This window comes from Nannobrachium achirus, assembly GCF_963921795.1.
Source record: "Nannobrachium achirus genome assembly, chromosome: 22".
Taxonomy (NCBI): domain Eukaryota; kingdom Metazoa; phylum Chordata; class Actinopteri; order Myctophiformes; family Myctophidae; genus Nannobrachium; species Nannobrachium achirus.
The window spans coordinates 523754-542391 of record NC_137829.1 but is presented as its reverse complement, the minus strand read 5'-3'; the positions used below and the strand labels follow the sequence as shown (position 1 = coordinate 542391).

The following is an 18638-nucleotide window of genomic DNA, read 5'->3' as shown; positions in this document are numbered from 1 at the left end:
CCTCAACCAGGAGGCAGCGCAGCTCCTCATTCAGACATCTGTCATATCAAAACTTGACTATTGTAACTCTCTCCTCACTGGTCTCCCGGCATGTGCACTTACTGATCCAAAATGCCGCGGCACGACTGGTTGTCAACCAGCCTAAGTTCTCACATGTCTCTCCCCTTCTCCGCAGCCTCCACTGGCTCCCGGTTGCGGCCCGCACCGAATACAAAACACTGATGCTGACCTTCAAAGCAGCCAAAGGTATGGCTCCTCCATACCTCCAAAACCTGATCAACCCCTACACCCCCACCCGTTCACTTAAGATCAGCCAACACAGGGATGCTGACAGAACCCTCGCTAAAAACTCCAGGGCAAAAATCCACTCGTCCGAGACAGTTTGCCCTCCTGGCTCCCAAGTTGTGGAATAAACTCCCTGTCGCACTTAGAACAACGGACTCACTCGCTAGCTTTCGCCGTGGACTGAAGACTCACCTTTTCAGACTCCACCTAAACCCTTAGCACTACAGTAAAATCAATGACCATACATGAAGCTAGTTAGCATTTGTTTTTTTTAGGTTTTTTTAGAACATTGATTATATTGTGTTTTCTCTAGATAGATATTATCCATTTACATTGTTATATTGCTGTTAATGTACTGACATATTATCTTGTTTATTATTGTGATGTGTTTTGCTTATTGTAAGTCGCTTTGGATTAAAAGCGTCTGCTAAATGCCTAAACTGTAAACTGTAAACTGTGTGTGTGCTTTCTTTGGGTTGTTAAAAAGGTCTGCTGCGGTGCCATCCACCATCCAACATACAAACCTTAAGGTTGCATATAATGCTAAGATGCTGACGGAGTTGCATGCAGAAAATAGACAATCTTTTGGCTATTTTCGGCACACAACGAAGTATACCACTCTCAAATGTCATATTACTGACGTCAAATTGCTTTTAGGGACCAACTCGTGTCTCGTCCCAGAAGTCATCGGTTACTGCTGCCAGACAACACTGAAGAGGAGGAGGGAAGTTTGGATACATGAATGAACAAAAAGAACAGGTACACTTAAAGTTATACTATGTAACTTTTTTTATAAAACATATCTTAAAATTGTCCTAACTATTAAATCGCTAAAGTTTTAGAACCCCCACTCCGTTAATTTCAGCCCCAAAAGCCTTTTCTTTATATGTTTTCTACTTAGCCTTGACAGGGGCGGGATTTCGCGGCAAAATGACGTAATCTGCATCATCTGTATACGTTGTGTATACGTTGGCCAATCACATCGCAGATCATACACACATGATACACTACCGGCCAATTACAGTGCATCGTGCGTCTTTTCAGGAAATAGCTTGCTTCAACAGCTTTGTTTACGCTGGTCTAGAAGTCTAGCATGTAACATCCCCAACCGCTGCTCGTAGAGGCACACGAGAGACCTCGATGGATGCGTCTCGGCAAGGCGAGGCGGACGCGGTGGTCTGAAGGCCCGGTCCGCGGCGAAAAACGGACGAAAAAAGCAGACGGGACCGCGGTTTGCTATACTGCTACAGACCACTAGTTGAGCAACTTACACAGTATAGCTTTAATTTATCCGGAGTATAAATTCAGGTTTAGAACTACAATTGTGCGCCATATATAACGATAGTAACGATCTCATCTAGTATGGTCATGTCCCACGGGGAAATCTCGCTCTTTCGAAACGACCATCATTTCGACAACGGAGCGTCGAGAGGGTTAGCGACTCACCCCACGGAGGTTAGGGTTAGGGTATGGGTTAGGCTTGGGTGTCGAAAAGATGACATAGAAAAAGCGAAACGCTCCCATGTCCCACACCCCTAGTCTCAGGCAGGGACGTGCAGAGACCGTTAGAGAGGCAGGGGCTGACATTTCTAAAAGGCCTTTTGGTGAAAATATTGAAAATAGCAGACCTCCAAGCTCACAACGCGACTTCTACACAGAGATGGCAATTCTTTCAACATAAGATGCTGCATTTGGACAAGGCAATGCTGCCTTCAGGTATGGCATGGAAAGAGGGCGTTTCTTTCACCATAGTAAAAGCTGTATTCATTGTCTTGAGAAGGCACTTTTTACAGACAGATAAAAGGGCAGGGGCTCAAGCCCCCTTTGATGCCTGGTCTCAGGTACAGTTTGCTTTTCATCATCAGATGGTCAGTTTGGTCGCAGGCTTGCACCACTGCGCAGCGCTGCTTCAAACATTTCTCAAAACAAGGAAATACATTTTCTGATAATAAAAAAGCCAAGCAAAAAAAACATTGTATGTATAACAATATGAAAAGTCATTTATATATTTTAGTTATTTGTCATATCTGCCCCTAAAAAGGCAAACAGAAATGTATTTTTATTAATGTGTTCCAATGTTCAACGGCAAAGACACCAAATCGTTAATCACAATTATTCGTCTGACAATTAAGCGTCAACTTAAATGTTGTAATAGTGACAGCCCTATGTGGATTGCTGTGGCGACCGGCTGAGTACTTCCTGTGGGGCGGTGGAGAGAGACGGACATTAGAACACCTCACACCCACACAACAAGCTCAGCACCATTAATAATAATATCCCTCTGGCTGATACAGACCAGGGAGAAAGGACACCATTGGCAAACAATACTGAGGCCCAGATTAGTCCTAAATTCTCCTAATGCGATTAGACAGCCGGCAAAACCCTAGGCAGGAGAACATTACAGGACAGTATCTGGACACAACACCACCGCAGTTTGATGCTGCTTATTGTTGTTGCTCTGCTCATATCTCCGCATCAGTATGACATCACACTGCTTGGTGTGTGCCGTCAGGGTCATTTGTGTACGGTGTGATGTCATACTGATGTCAGCAGTGTGATGTCATACTGATGTCAGCAGCTATGTCTCTATATATGGAGTTATATGTTGTTCGTGTCCAAATATGGGGCTTGTGAGGTCAGACTTAGTGAGATTCGTCGGTTATCTCCATATATGGAGGGAGAACCAGCTTATGAGCCGATGAGTTGTGTCAGAGTCGAGATCCTGCTTGCATCTAATCTGTCGGTAGATAATGCCGGTCTTATATAAGGGTCATTTGTGTACGGTGTGATGTCATACTGATGTCAGCAGTGTGATGTCATACTGATGTCAGCAGCTATGTCTCTATATATGGAGTTATATGTTGTTCGTGTCCAAATATGGGGCTTGTGAGGTCAGACTTAAGGCATGTTTTCATTGCAGTTCCGGAATTTTCCCGGCAAAATAAAGAATTATAATTAGCATAACTTGCCGGGAGTTTAGTTTTTTGGGTGTTTTCACATGCCCTCATCGGCAGCAAAAATACTGGTATCGCTCGTTTTCACTGCCATTGTGACGGCATGAAAACCAGGGTTGCCAGATTTTGCGAGAGAAATAAGCAACCAGGTGTACAAAAATAAGCCCCAAAAGGTGATATTATCTAGCCACACGAGCACTTTAAAACTATACGCATCGCCGCATCAGCTACTTGAAAATTGCCAATCTACAAGCTCACAACAAATAAACCGCAACCAGCCACTATCAATACAAGCAACTTTACGGAAATCAAGCACAGAGTCGCTTATAATTAGCAGACATGGCAACACACGGACTGAAAGACCTGCAAAAAACACACGCGGGCTGAAAGACCTGCAAAAAACAGTCTCCCCAGTTCGGTTTGGTGCGTCTCTTCTCTCTCTCACCCTGAACGCTACAAATGGATTTAACAAAATATTCTTCATGCAACAACACATAAGGTTCAGAAAGGATCGCTCATGCGTTATGCAACCTGTTGGGGGAAATCTCGCGCTTAACAGCGAAACGCTCCCCCCATGCACTTGTGGCTTGTTGGCTTGTAGATTTAGCTTTTTTTTCACGCGTCACTGTAAACGATGGATGACCATGCAGACTCGATGCTCGCTGCTCTGTAAAACACTTTTAATCATGCAACGAGGAGAAACTATTAACTAATGATGCAGCTCTTTGAGTTGGTAAAGATTCCAGCTTTCATCACAACATTACGAGCGCATTGCATCCCGTTCTCCAGACCGGACTTGTATCAAAACCCACACAGTTTAATTAAAAATAGGCTATAGAATACAAATAAGTTTGAACCATGAGCAAGCTCAGAAGGTTCAGAAAGGATCGCTGCATGATGCAACGTGTTGCACTTGTGGGCTTGTAGATTATTAGCTGTGTTTTTTTTTTTCTTCTTCACGCGACACCATAAACGATGGATGACCAGAGAAAGAAAGAAATAGACTTCTGCTGTGTTTGTCAATGCGATTCTAGCCCAAATAATTAATCCCCTATTCAAGGTGAAGCTTGTAGACCTACTTTATTTCTATATATTCCTTTACATTCAGGTTGTTTTCAATCCCAGATACAATGTTTTAAACTGTTAACTGGCTCCTTTCATGCACCTGGTTGTCAAAAAAACGGCAAATTCACGGCATGCGTTTTCACACGGTACTTTCATCAAAAATTACAAGGTATTTTCCCGTCAAATTTCGGCCCCCAATACTGCCGGGACACAAAATAAGTGGCCGTTTTCACATGGCGTGAATTTCAAAATTGCCGTCATTTTTGAAAAAACTCCCAGAAGTTTTGCTCAGTGAAAACGGGGCTTTAGTGAGATTCGTCGGTTATCTCCATATATGGAGGGTTGTGTTGGTTATCTCCATATCTGGAGATTCAACCTTCAACGATTTTGACATCTTGTTACTAATCTGTCGGTAGATAATGCCGGTCTTATATAAGGGTCATTTGTGTACGGTGTGATGTCATACTGATGTCAGCAGTGTGACAGGAGATAAGCGACCAACGGTCGCTTATCTCCCGATTAGGGAGTCTTACTGGTTAAGATAATCACACTCTCTCTCTGAGAGACAAAACGCAGCATCCAAAGACGCCACTGCGCTGGGCTCAGACCACCTTACTGTTATTACAGGAGACCGGAGACAACAAGAGCTTGCCGTCAACACCTTGCCTCATGGAGTGCTTTTGCAAATTGGCTTAATTCCCTGGAGTAGAAGCCGCTGCCCTTATAGATTAGTGTCTGACACCTGACCCTGGGAGGGAGGAGAATGGACTCCCAAAGCCCTTTTGACCGTTCTCCCTCTCTACTCTAGCGGACCTGGAAATCTCACATGTAGCCTCGCATCATCAATCACTGCAATCAGACAGGAAGTCTATTTGATGGCTGGGCTGTGGTTGCAGCGCGGAGCACTGGCTGTCACCGACTGAAGGAAACCCAGCTGATGAACTATTTATTGCTTTCAGAGTATGTGCCACTGTTATCCATCATATTAGACAGTGCAGTGCCAATAAGAATCCCAGAGTTGCCAGTGGACAGCACTTGTTGATTTTTTTTTTTTCCCCTCTCCTCCACACTGCAGGGATGTCAAGGACATTGAAAAAATAGCTCGAGTTATAAAGGCTTATCAACTGGAACATTGCTGAAACTTTTTTTCTTATGGTTGCAAAACTTTTCCTTTCTGATGCATGTGAATGAGAGCAAAACTCATAGTGATACCCGTGGGTAGTGGTACTATTTCCAATACCTGTACAAGTAATACAAAAAAAAATACCACTGAGAGATATTCTACCTTACTAATGTAAATAGCTGTTAAAATAATGAAAAAGGTTAATTGCCAGCACAGGACATCTCTCAAAAGCAAGGCTACAACTGATGGATCAATTATGCGACACAGCAGAAAATTTCCTCATATATCGTGCAAATTCAGAGATAACGTACACTCTTGGCATCTTGGTATTAGAAGTAATTTGTCATCAGCTGTCGGCACCAGTAAAAGATGCAGCTACAACAAAATAGCAGAGATAATTGGAGTGAAATGTAAGAAGACCTCATTAGACGGATATCAGAACGCACGTTGTGACAGTTCGCTTGAATAAAAAAGCAATCTATCCAGAAGTGATACATTGGACGATGAGAGGGTACAACATGTTGATTAATGCAAGCCAAATAGCCACGAGATCAAATTAATAAGCAGGGTGTAATTAAAAACAGAACCACAAGTGTCACACAAGTGATGTGATCACATTAAAACAGATGTTATCCCCATATTTTCTGATTGTTGTGGTTTTGTTTAGTTGTTTGGTTTTTGTTGCAACTAGCATTAATATAGCAAATAACTAGCATTCCAAAGAGGAATAGAATCAGGGTTGACCCAATCCTTCCCTGCTACGCTTTCAGGGATTTTCACTAACCTTTGAAAAATCATAGAATATTCCACGTTGCTCTGGGACGTGGGAGGGCTCAAAAGATGTGCACAGGTGCCCTGGAGTTGGAAAATAATCCCTGTCCACTCGTGACAATCCATTCAAAAGATATGTTTCTGCGTCCATCCCGTTTCCACCACTTGTCCCATAGACCAGTGGTTCTCAACCTGTGGGTCGGGACCCCCAGGGGGGGTCCCCAAATTATGTTGGTGGGTCCCCAGATCATGATTAGCTTAATGTGCAACATTGTTTTCTCTCTCAACAGTTAACACACCAACATAATGTTTAAGTGTATAGAGGGTATCTGCACATTTCTCTAAAATGTCAAATTAAACATTTGCCAAATTGTCAAATATTAGAGGCAGAAAATTGGGAAAATAGCCGATCTACATGCTCACAACGCCTCGCAACATGTAGATCTGCTATTTTCACAATAGAACCATGATATACAAAATGTAATGCCTCAGCTCTTAGTGCTCGTCAAAGTGGGGGAACACATTGCTGGCCAGGCCTGGAATCCAACCTGGGGCAACTGCGAGCTCTCTTAATGCCCTGGCTACACTTTTTTCTAAACGCATATTTTCGTATATCCATATAGAAAAATATCCAACAAAAATATCTACAGTAGCTCCACACAATCCGCTCCAACAAGCATGCCAGGCCAGTAGGTTTGCCGTGGCGGTAAGCGATTTGTAATACCATAGAAGGTTGAGCATGTGTGTGTGTCAGTGTGTGAGCGTGCATGTGTGTGTGTGTGTGTGTGTGTTGTGACTCTCTCTCTCACATGCATGGAGCTATGCACTCACTCAACGTCATCGTTTACACAGCGGCTATTTTTTTCCAGTCCACACAGTTCCACTGAAGTGGATATTTGGTAAATCTTCACTTATTTATCCGTTTACAAAAAGATCCCGTTTAGCGCCCGTTTTGTGGCTGCAACAATTGCGACTAGAAAAAGATCCATATTCGTATAGCCGTGGTCTTAGTAACCATTCAGCCATCAGAGCTTTAAGTAGGACACACAAGCCGGTTTGCGTCCGGTTCCGTGACAGCAGCGAGGTTCCAAGAACCTAGAGTGGAACTTGTTCTAGAACCAAAGTTCTGTTGGTGGAAAAGGGGCTTCTGTGACTTAAGCCTCACTCCATCTGGGCCAAGGTGAGAAACATAAGTAAGTGTTGAGGGGTCATTGATTATGGGGAAAGGGCGATGATGAGTTTATGATGAGTTTATGATAGGGCCGGTGATAGGGCCGGGTAGGGCCGGTGATAGGGCTGGTGATAGGGCCGGGTAGGGCCGGTGATAGGGCCGGTGATAGGGCTGGTGATAGGGCCGGGTAGGGCCTAAAATGTATGATAATTAGTCATGCCGGGCCTTAATTTTCAGACCCGCTGAGAACTCTAATAGGAGATGAGGGGAGGGTGGGCTTAATTCAGTAACCTGAGAACTCTAATAGGAGATGAGGGGAGGGTGGGCTTAATTCAGTAACCTGAGAACTCTAATAGGAGATGAGGGGAGGGTGGGCTTAATTCAGTAACCGACTACATTTCAGGGTTAGGGTTAGGGTTAGGGTTAGGGTTAGGGTTAGGGTTAGGGCTGAGAACTCTAATAGGAGATGAGGGGAGGGTGGGCTTAATTCAGTAACCGACTACATTTCAGGGTTAGGGTTAGGGTTAGGGTTAGGGTTAGGGTTAGGGCTGAGAACTCTAATAGGAGATGAGGGGAGGGTGGGCTTAATTCAGTAACCGACTACATTTCAGGGTTAGGGTTAGGGTTAGGGTTAGGGTTAGGGTTAGGGTTAGGGTTAGGGCTGAGAACTCTAATAGGAGATGAGGGGAGGGTGGGCTTAATTCAGTAACCGACTACATTTCAGGGTTAGGGTTAGGGTTAGGGTTAGGGTTAGGGTTAGGGTTAGGGTTAGGGCTGAGAACTCTAATAGGAGATGAGGGGAGGGTGGGCTTAATTCAGTAACCGACTACATTTCAGGGTTAGGGTTAGGGTTAGGGTTAGGGTTAGGGTTAGGGTTAGGGCTGAGAACTCTAATAGGAGATGAGGGGAGGGTGGGCTTAATTCAGTAACCGACTACATTTCAGGGTTAGGGTTAGGGTTAGGGTTAGGGTTAGGGTTAGGGTTAGGGTTAGGGCTGAGAACTCTAATAGGAGATGAGGGGAGGGTGGGCTTAATTCAGTAACCGACTACATTTCAAAGTAATCAGACCCAACTTTGATTGATTATCCCCTATGCCTGATTTACATTACATGTAACGCTTGCTGACCAGAACAGATCTAAAGCATGTTTCATTGATCTTGTGTATTCATCACATTACCAAAGAGAAGCGCTCCATCTAAATCTGACAATCCTGTTCTTACCCCTTAACTATTGAAATGGTTCCATGATGCCTAAAAAAAACACAAAACTGAAGGGCAGTTAAAGGAGGACTTCACCACTTTTCAACCTATCTTCATATAATAGGTCCTTGCTAATGTTGACATGATAAAATATCACAATTTTTTTCTACTCAGTTTGGGACTCATAGGAGAGCTGCATGTGGGTGGGTCAAATCCTTCCACCGGTGACATCATCAATGGGAAATGCAAGCTAATAGAAACTGCAGGCTTTCTATTCCTGAAAAGTTGCAATGTTAAAGTGGAAGCCATTGTTCTTGTGATAATAAAAATCGAAATATATATATATTTTTTTCAAAAATATTGTTTAAAAAAAAATCTGTCAAACGATGATGTCACCGGTGGAAGGATTTGACAGCTCTCCTATGAGACCCAGACTGAGTAGAAAGAAATTGTGCTATTTTATCATAAAAGTTGTCAAACTCCAGTTACATGGCTGGTGTGTAGCGTAGGTAGCACCAAGTTCTGTGATTCAATCTTCAATGATATCCACTAGTGGTTCTCAAAATGTTGTCCAATTAGACAGTAGACAAGAATAAGAATCCACACACCAGTATTACTGCTCCCATAAGGTGTCTAAGGTGTAAAAATATAGACAGTATACATATACTTTTACTGCTCCTAGCTAGGCAGGCACAGTTACTGTGGGTGGCGTGACGCTGAAGCACCCGGCCATAATGGCCAGCCCCCAGCCAGGGAAAAAAAAACTTTTTTGCGATGCGAGGGGGGGAAAGGGGGGCGGGAGGTGCTTGTGTGTGGGTTCTGCACCCGGTGGCGGGCACAAAATTCCAAAATTGTAGAATTTTGATTTCTTAAGCCCCTATCAGAGTCCAAGGTGAAGAGCTATCAACCGCAAATTTTAGGTGGAAAGCTTTCCACCTCAAGTCAGAAAATAAGTGAAGGCCATCATAGTCAGTCACGGTGAATTCCTATTCACCGTGACTGACTGGTCCAGGTCGACCAATCAGTGAACGGGGTGAAGAGCCTATCTGTCTGATAGTAAAAACAGAGAGATGGGTCAGGACTCACGGTGGAAAGCTCTTCACCGCGAGGAATGACGTAACGTTGTAGTTTTATGACTCAAAAAGACTACACCGCGGTGGATAGCTCTTCACCGCGGTACCGACTCTGATAGGGGCTTTACATGTATTGTATGTCCTTTATATGTCATGATGAATTGAATACATAGGATCACAATGGAAACAAGCCCTCAGGGCATTCTGTGTTATCCTTTTAGCATTGTATAACTGTAACCTCTGTACCTTTATGCAAACCATTAGTAAAGTAAATTAAACTAGTAAAGTTTAATAAAACTATCGTCAAAGATATATGTATGGTTCTTATGACCAACTCATGATATCAGGTCATTTCCTCCTGCCCAAATGCCTGCCTGTCCATTTGAGGGTCTGTGAATTGGAAAATAAAATAAATGGAATGAAAAATGACCATTATGGAATCAAAGGTATAATCACAAAACTATACTATAAAACAGTGGTCAAAAATTGGCCAGATAATATAAGAAAGAGGTGAACATTTTTAAAATACTTTATCTACAATAAATATTTATTAAATATTGTGAAAATAGCCGATCTACAAGCTCACATTTCCACAATATTTATCTGTGGAACAGAGTCAAACTAAATGTAAACGTCTCAACTCCTACAATTCCAAGTGCTTGTCAGGGAGGGGGGGGGGGGGGTCCCCAGTTCAAATATGGTTATTCTGGGCTGGGGGTGGTCAAAGCCTGAAAAGGTTGAGAACCACTAACCTACACAAAACATGGGGAGATGAGAGGGAACCAAACAGAGTCTGTTCCTTCCAGAGCATTGGTTCTCAAAGTGGGGTCCCCAGGGGTCCTTGAGGGGGTTCGAGGGGTCCCCAGCTAAATGATAGTTAGGAACCAAATGGCCCCTTATGGGTATACTATGTAACTCAAGGGTGTACACATGGAACCAAATGGAACGTACACTCTCTGTGTTAAATTAACATTGATTTTTCAATATAAATAAGGGTCTCAGAGATTTAAAAAAATAAAAACATTAACTGGGGATCCTTGACATTAAAATGTCTAGGTGGGAATCACTGCTAGAGTTGTAAAAATCTTTTGTTGTTGTTTTTTCAAATGAGGGGTCCTCTGGCTAAGTGTCAATTTGGGGGTCCTTGACATGAAAAAGTTTGAGAACTATTGTTCCAGAGCCTAGTCTGAGCCCCACCACACAGTTAAGGGGAACTAAATGACAGGACAGGCCTCACATGGTCCAGCAGCACACACACACACACACACACACACACACACACACACACACACACACACAGTTAGCTCTGAAAGCTAGCTGCCTAAATACTAGGAGGAGGCCAGATAAATACATACAAAACCTTGATGCCGTGTTAACAACATCCAATACGAGAACCCAGATGCTACTAAACAAGATGTGGGGAGATGGAAGTCCCTGCTATTGTTCCTTCCCACACATTTCCAACACGTTTTGGGATTTGACAGCTGGCTTTGTTTTCATCCCAGTGGCCCAGTCAGTTTAGCCAATATTAGCCCCCCCATAAGCAACAACACACAGGCCCCGAACACACTGAATTAACACCCTTTCTTCTGTGTATTGCTGCAGTGGCAACTGTGGCAAGGGAATATATATATATATAGGGTAAATAATCCCTGGACAATGATGTTCTGTTGTTATGTATGCTATGGTTTAACAATTTGGGGATTTATTTAAGCCCAGCTGTAGTAGTAAGGGAAATAAAAAGCTATATGAGTATATGCACACCCGCACTATAACGTTAAGACTCCACATGAAGTTATAATAAAGCTATAATGCGTCAAAGAGGTCGTGAGACAAAATACAAATCCACAAACTGGGGAACAATTGCGTCTACGTGACTCATTTCAGTATGAAACGTGTTGCTTATGTCATAATAAGACCTAAAATAAAGGGCTAGCAGCAAAAGTAGCTCTGGTCGTTAGAAGGATTCTCCTTAATTGTTAACGCTATGTCACCGATGAGTCCTTGCGCTCACAGCCGCGGTAGCCCAGGCTGCTCAGCCTCTCGTCTGTAGTAAAACATAAACAATACTCTTTCGCTACTCACCAAAACAAAGACATTTCTAAGATGTTGAAAGCCTACTTTCCACAGTGGGAACACTCGGAGCCCCCCACCTCACGTCTAAAATACACCTTTTGACCAGAAAAGAAAATATTTCACCGGAACTTTTTAGCTACTCCACAGCGCCCTCTACAGATTTGTCAATAGACATTTCCAGATTTTGCAGATTTTGCATTCCGGTGAAACATTTTCCTTTCTGGCCAAAAAGTGTATTTTAGACGTGGGGGGGGGGGGCTCAGAGTGTCCCCACTAAGGAAAGTAGGCTTTCAACTCCATAAAGCCGTCTTTGTTTTGGCGAGTAGCAAAAGTGTACTTTTTATTTTCATTACAGACGAGGGTGCGCAGCCTCTCCTGCGGGCGCAAGGGCTCGTCGGTGACATAGCGTTAGAAGGAGAACTCCGCTATGGACCAGAGCTACTCAATCATTATGCAGAATGAATCCCCCATTTCACACAACTTTTCAAATGTATACATCGTATAAAAATCTTTTGGAAATGACCGATCTACAAGCTCACAATGTGAGCTTGTGGATCGGCTATTTTCAAATGGCTGAAATGTATACAGGGCTGAAGTGATCAGTGTATTTTCTTGTTTAGCTTTGCTATAGCTTTAGTTAGCCAAAGATGCACCATCTCTGTGTGCTAATAACTGAAGCTAGCAAAGCTAACAGCAATAAGCAGCAGAAACAATGCTTTCTCTACGCTTTACCCCCCCCCCAGCCAGCCGGGATCAAGACTATCATAGATGCATTTGATCGATTTTTACATCTTGATATAGATATTAAAATGTCAATCGATTTAAAAAAAAGTACAATCCATGTCGATAGTCTTGATCCAAGGCTAGCTAGCTAACCCCCTATAGCCAGACAGGTACTAGTTAGCAGCTAGCCTTGCATCAAGACTTCATAGATTGTACTTTTTTTTTTTTATCGATTTTGACATTTTTAAATATTGGCAATTTTGAATATAAAAATGTCAATCTATATAAAATAAAAGTACAATCTATGACAGTCTTGATCCAAGGCTAGCTGCTAACCCCCAGACAGACAGACAGACAGACCGGCAGGCAGGCAGGTAGTAGTTAGCGGCTAAAGATTAGCCTCACTCACACAACATAATCACTTGTTACAGATGCTTATTACTCGTTTTAAGATCTTCTAAAAGCACCAGACCAAAGCCTCCATGTAAGCAGTCCTTACCCCTTCTTATATGTCTTCCTCTGTGTTGTGGTGGTGTGTTGTTGTTGATGTTGGTGCTGCTGCTGTAGTGCAGGGGGAGATGAAGAAAGCTTGATGTTCTTCTGTGTGTTTGCACCAGGGTGAATGGGGCACTGGGCAGCACTGAGTGTTGGTTCACTTCTTACACCATTGGTTCTCAAAGTGGGGTCCGGGGACCCCCAGGGTTCCTTGAGGGAGTTCCAGGGGGTCCCCACCCAAATGATAGTCAGGAACCAAATGGACCCTCATTGGGTATTTAACTCTGAGAGTCATGGAACCAAATGGACCCTTATGGGTCTGTGTACAAATGGAACCAAATTGACCCTTATAGATTGGACCCTCCATAACAGCAACTTTTTTACAGCTCTGAACCATTATAATGTCAAGGACCCCCCTGTATGACATGCATTGGGGCTAAGGACCCCCATCTATCTCTGGGACTCCAATTTATATTCCAAAATCAATGTTTATTGAGGGTGCACGGGCTAATAGGTTACAGGTTGGGAGTCCTTAATTCCTTGACATGAGAACGTTTGAGAACCACTGTCTTACAGCATTGAGGAGAAGGACAGGCAGGCAGCCAGAAACAGAACAGAACAGTGTGCTAGGCTATAGCATGGGTTAGGGTTAGGGTTAGGGTTAGGGTTAGGGTGACTGAATGATGGGTGGCTCTGGGTGGGGGTGTGGAAGAAGTAGACTCACATGTGCTTTAAACCTTTTCATGTCAAGGACCCCCAGTTTGACATGTATTAGGCTACAGACCCTCATGTAATGGCATTTCTATTTCTGAGACCCCAATTTGTGCTGTAAAAATAAATTTAATCAACTTTAAGCAAAAAGTATCAATACTCACCAGTAAGACTCCCTAATCGGGAGATAAGCGACTGTCACATCGCGTACACAAACTTTAGAAGGCAATCGTAGCCAATCAGGAGGGAATATGGGAAATGGGACAGATCCAAGTTGATGACATGACTTTAGAGATAACTAGCCTACAGCCCCTTGGTGTGAAGCAGACAGTCAGACGCTTGTTGACGCCCATTTGTGATGTAAATCGCATCACAGGACAGCCGCCTACAGGCCAAAATTTGGGAAAATATTTTAAACATTTGGGGATTATGAGAAGTAGAGACACATCTGAAGGTGATAAAGTTGATGTTGGGCAAGGTACATGCGTTATTGATTTTTGTATTGTGTTTTTTAGACAATTGAGCAACTGCTGAACGTGGAGTTACAGATGGACGGTCGGACCAACCAACATACCAGCATACACACTATTTTTTGGGGCGATTCTAATTAGGTTGTGGGATGTGTACCGCTTTGCCTGATTTTAGGCCAAAATCTGTAGGAGCAGTGTCCAAAAATGTGTTTTGCAAACGTCGGCCTGATGGTGGCGCCAGAAGAGGGCCATGTGAGAAATCAGGGCTGGAGGTTGTGATTTGCCATCCAAGGGGTGTGAGTGCAAAGTTTGGCATCGATAGGGCCAACATTGCCAGAGATAGAGTAGGGGCAAAAGTGTGACGTGACGTGACAGATGGACAGACGGACAGACAGCCGGTGGAGCTTTTCATAGTAGGCCTAACTTGCGACCTGACGGCAGCAACAATAAGTCCTGTATTCAATATTTGACTTGGGTAAAACATGACTGTCACGTTTGTTTGGTTGATTGATTGATTGATTGATTGATTGATTGATTGATTGATTGATTGATTGGATACTTAACATTAACAGTTTGTAGAGACAGGTACAGGGAAACACAATACAAGGTCTGTACAATACAAGATCTCCTAAAAGGATTTTTCCAAATAAGCCTATATGGCTTGTTTCCATTGGGGACTGTGTACTCCATTCATGAATCATGTAATGACAGACAAAGGAGCATCGTGTGATCATTATGCAGAATGTTCCATTTCACAACTTTTCAAAATGTATAAAATGTATTCAAAATCTTTTGAAAATAGCAGATCTACCAATCTGAGTTCCCAGAGGTAATTTTTTCCGCCACTAGGTGGCGAAAACTGAAACAGATCTACAGGCTCACAATGTGCCGTGATGCGACGCATTGTGAGCTTGTAGATCAGCTATTTTCAAATGGCCGAAGTATTTATAGGGCTGAAGTGGTTAATGTATATTTTGTAATAATAATCAAAATCTACGAAGTAACTAGTAACTAATGTTTTCAAATAAGTGTAGTGGAGTAAAAAGTACAATATTTGCATCTGAGATGTAGTGGAGTAGCTATAAGTAAAAGTACTAAAAACTGGAAATACTCCAGTAAAGTAAAAATAAATATGCCTCAAAATTGAGTAAAGTAGCCTACTTGAGTAAATGTACTTAGTTACTTTACACCACAACCACCTGGAGGTGCACTGTCGAGATAGAAAGAAAGAAAAGAAGCAGGACGGACATCATGGTCTGAAGTGAGGACTGACCGTGAGAAGTGGAAGCGCTCTGTAGAACGGGTACACATTATTGTGTATCATTATTTTATGCTTTAACTATTGAAAAACAGCAGATATACAAGCTCACCCAGTGCTGCGCTGCCGAGCTTGTAGATCTTTTTTTGAAAAATCAATTAGAATTTTGACCCGATTCTATGTCTTTTGAATCCTTCTAAGATTTTTTGAAAAACCCTATGTTTCTATGTCAGCAATCTGGCCAGCCATCGTCAAAGAAAAGGTCCTTTTAACTCAACTGGAGCTCAGTTAGTCTGTTCTTGAGAGACTACTATGTCAGTGGTTCTCAAACCTTTTCATGTGAAGGACCCCCAAAATGATATGTATTTGGCCACGGACCCCCATCTCAAAATATTTAATTCCAGGGACCACCCAGAAGCAAAATTTGAGTTACAAACGTTCGCTTTGAAAATACATACGTATATTCAAAGATTTGCACACATTTTCACGACTTTTTCAAAAATAGCAGATCTACAAGCTCGCAGCGCGGCACTCGGTGCCGCGCTGCAAGCTTGTATATCTGATATTTTTCACTGGTTAAAGCATTCAATAATTCTAGGCCTAAAAGTGCCACAAGGACAAGGCACAAAGTGGATAGGTAACAGGTAACTTTACACCTCTGCTCATGAATCGCCTCAACCTGCATAACAGCCAGGCTCCCTCAACCCAACCCTGTGTTGTGAAGCTAACTCTCAGACAGTCACAAAGTCGAACAGTCTCAGAATAGAGATGGGTCTCCCAGGGTAAATGAAGGTTATATAATGATAACAAATACAAATAAGAACATGTTTTTTGTTTTTGTTTTGGTCTTTAAAAAGGAACACCATGTTTCCCAATTCGACTCTCAAAATATTCGACTGTTATAGAACCCATATCCATTTGTGGTTACACAATATTCCACTTGTCAGCCAAGATTGAACAAAAATGACAAACACAAAATTGAGACTCAAATGGGGTTGCCACTGAAGAACTATGGTCTGATATACAGGGTTCAGGGCTTTTCTAATCTAGACTGTGAATGGATGGACATAAGGCAGATGCACATTATTATGACATTGCTGCTGCTAAGATTGACATCAACATTGAAAATAAAGTCCAAACTACTCTCACAGATAATGGTAGCAATTTTGTAAAAGCTTCCAAAGAGTTTCAAACCAAAAGTGGACCATGACCATGGTAAATTCTTGCTGAAGAGATCTGCAAAACACAATGAATCTAGAAAGAAAGTCATCATTGTCGGTTCGCGGTCAGAAACCTCGTAACCTAGGTTGTCTGGATCGGGATTCGAACCCGCGATGTGCTGTGAGCCTGCATTGGAGCCTAGGTGCCCAGATCGCTACAGCAGCAGCCCAGGCCAGACTCCATTTTTGTCAAAATAGATCAAATAGCAGATAAGCTGATGTGTTTTGCGATGGGATGAATTGTGAGGTGGTAGATCAGCTATGTTCACTATTGATGTCTGTGTACAACTTTCTTTTTAGCCTTTAGCTGGAGCAGACAATATATGAAAATGTGAAATGTTCCAAAAACGCTGGAAGATATAAATGTTTATATTATAAAACATACTTTAATCTATTTTATACCTAGGCTAATTGAAAATAGACGATCTATAGATCTGCTATTTTCAAACATTTGTACTTTTACTTTTGGTACTTTAAAAACTCAGTCGGTGCCATATTTAAAGTGGGATCTCTTATATTGCCGTTTCGCCAACAAAGGGTTAAAAAAATAGTGTGCACGCTGGTGCACACATTCGTGCACAGATCATGCACTATGCATGTGCATGCTTTTCACAGCTTTCAAACAAAAAAATCCGCTTGGAAATCCGTTCAGGCATTCAGGAGAAGGCAGCCGTGTTTTCTTCAAATGTAAACAAACATGGCTGCCATGTTTGAAAGATGGGGTTGGTATGGGGGTTAAACATGCAATTTCGCGATCGCGATCATGCCTAGTACACTGTTGGAGGTCCAAAAAACTTTTTTTCAAAATTTTTAATATTTTTTATTATTAAAAAAAAAAAGACGTCCAGAAGACATCTGGCAGGGAGGGCCATAGTTAAAAAGACGTTTTTATTATAGAAAACGTCTTTTTTGGCAGGGTATGAGTTAAGTATGTTTTAATGCCAATACTTTCGTACTTTTACTCAAGTAAATCTTTAATTTCCGGACTTTTACTTCTAACAGATTATTACTGTATTGCAGTATTGATACTTTGACTTGAGTTCGACTTTTTCCACCTCTGCGGCAGTGATTTGCAGAGGTCATAGAGGTCACTCACCATAGCTATTGGCCCTCTGCCAGGAGAGAATATAGCTGCTTCTTTGGAATACTGTTCCCCACAGGGGCGTCAATTGGGTATGGCAGGGGTATGCAGCTGCCATACCCTGGGTCCAGGGGGGAGAATACAAGACAAGTTACTTTAAAATATAAATCCATGAATGTCTCTTTGTCTGTCTGTGCTGGTTATTGTTAAATTACATTAAAATAACTAGAAACGCAAAATTTAACAAGGTATTATAATTATATTCTCCACACTTTTATTCTCCCCATCTTGACAGAATAGTAGCCTATATTCCCAGGTTCCGCAGGTCAGCTGCACAGGTGCAATTTATTATTGTTAATTGTGGCACGTTTACTATATTATGCCAAGTTTAGCGGCACTTGAACAACTGTTCCAGACTGCCATTGCAGCCCAATAACCAACATTTTTTGGGGAAAAAATAGAATGTACTTCTTAAAATAAATGTACAGTATCATGCCTGTTGCTAAGGTATGGCAACATGACTGGTGTCTTGCACGTGCGCCTTTGCGCGCGTGCAAGACACCAGTCATGTTGCCATACCTTACCTTTTTCTGAACTGACGCCACTGGTTCCCCACACAAATTACTCTGAAGAAGAAGAAACTAGGTGAGAACGAAGCTGCAAGCAAACACACATTCTTTTTTTTCCTTCTGTTATTGGCTCCTGGCTGGCAGCAATAGACAGCATTATTTGCATAGTTGGTCAACAGTCGAGATGCAAAAAGAAATGTCAGCAGCAGTAACTATCCCACAACCCTAACCCTATCCCACAGCTCTGTTGTGTGGTAGCTGGAAAGAAGCTGAAAAAAACAAAACAGAAAGAGGAAATGCATGATGATGCAATGCTGGTGTCAGAGCCAGGCAAGCGGCCTGGGCCCAGTTGATTACAGGGACGTGCTGGGCCCCTGATTCAGCCCGGGAAAAA

At 42.5% G+C, this 18638-nt stretch overlaps 1 protein-coding gene across 1 annotated transcript in view; it reads right to left on the bottom strand.

Moving 5' to 3' along the window:
• LOC308308142 (R3H domain-containing protein 1-like) overlaps positions 1-13052 on the bottom strand; it is a gene marked incomplete at its 3' end in the record, with an annotated part of 127372 nt that extends 114320 nt beyond the window's left edge. Inside the window, exon 1 of the mRNA XM_080753507.1 lies at positions 12940-13052. The remainder of the gene's footprint in view (positions 1-12939) is intronic.
• Between the last annotated feature and the right edge of the window lie 5586 nt (positions 13053-18638).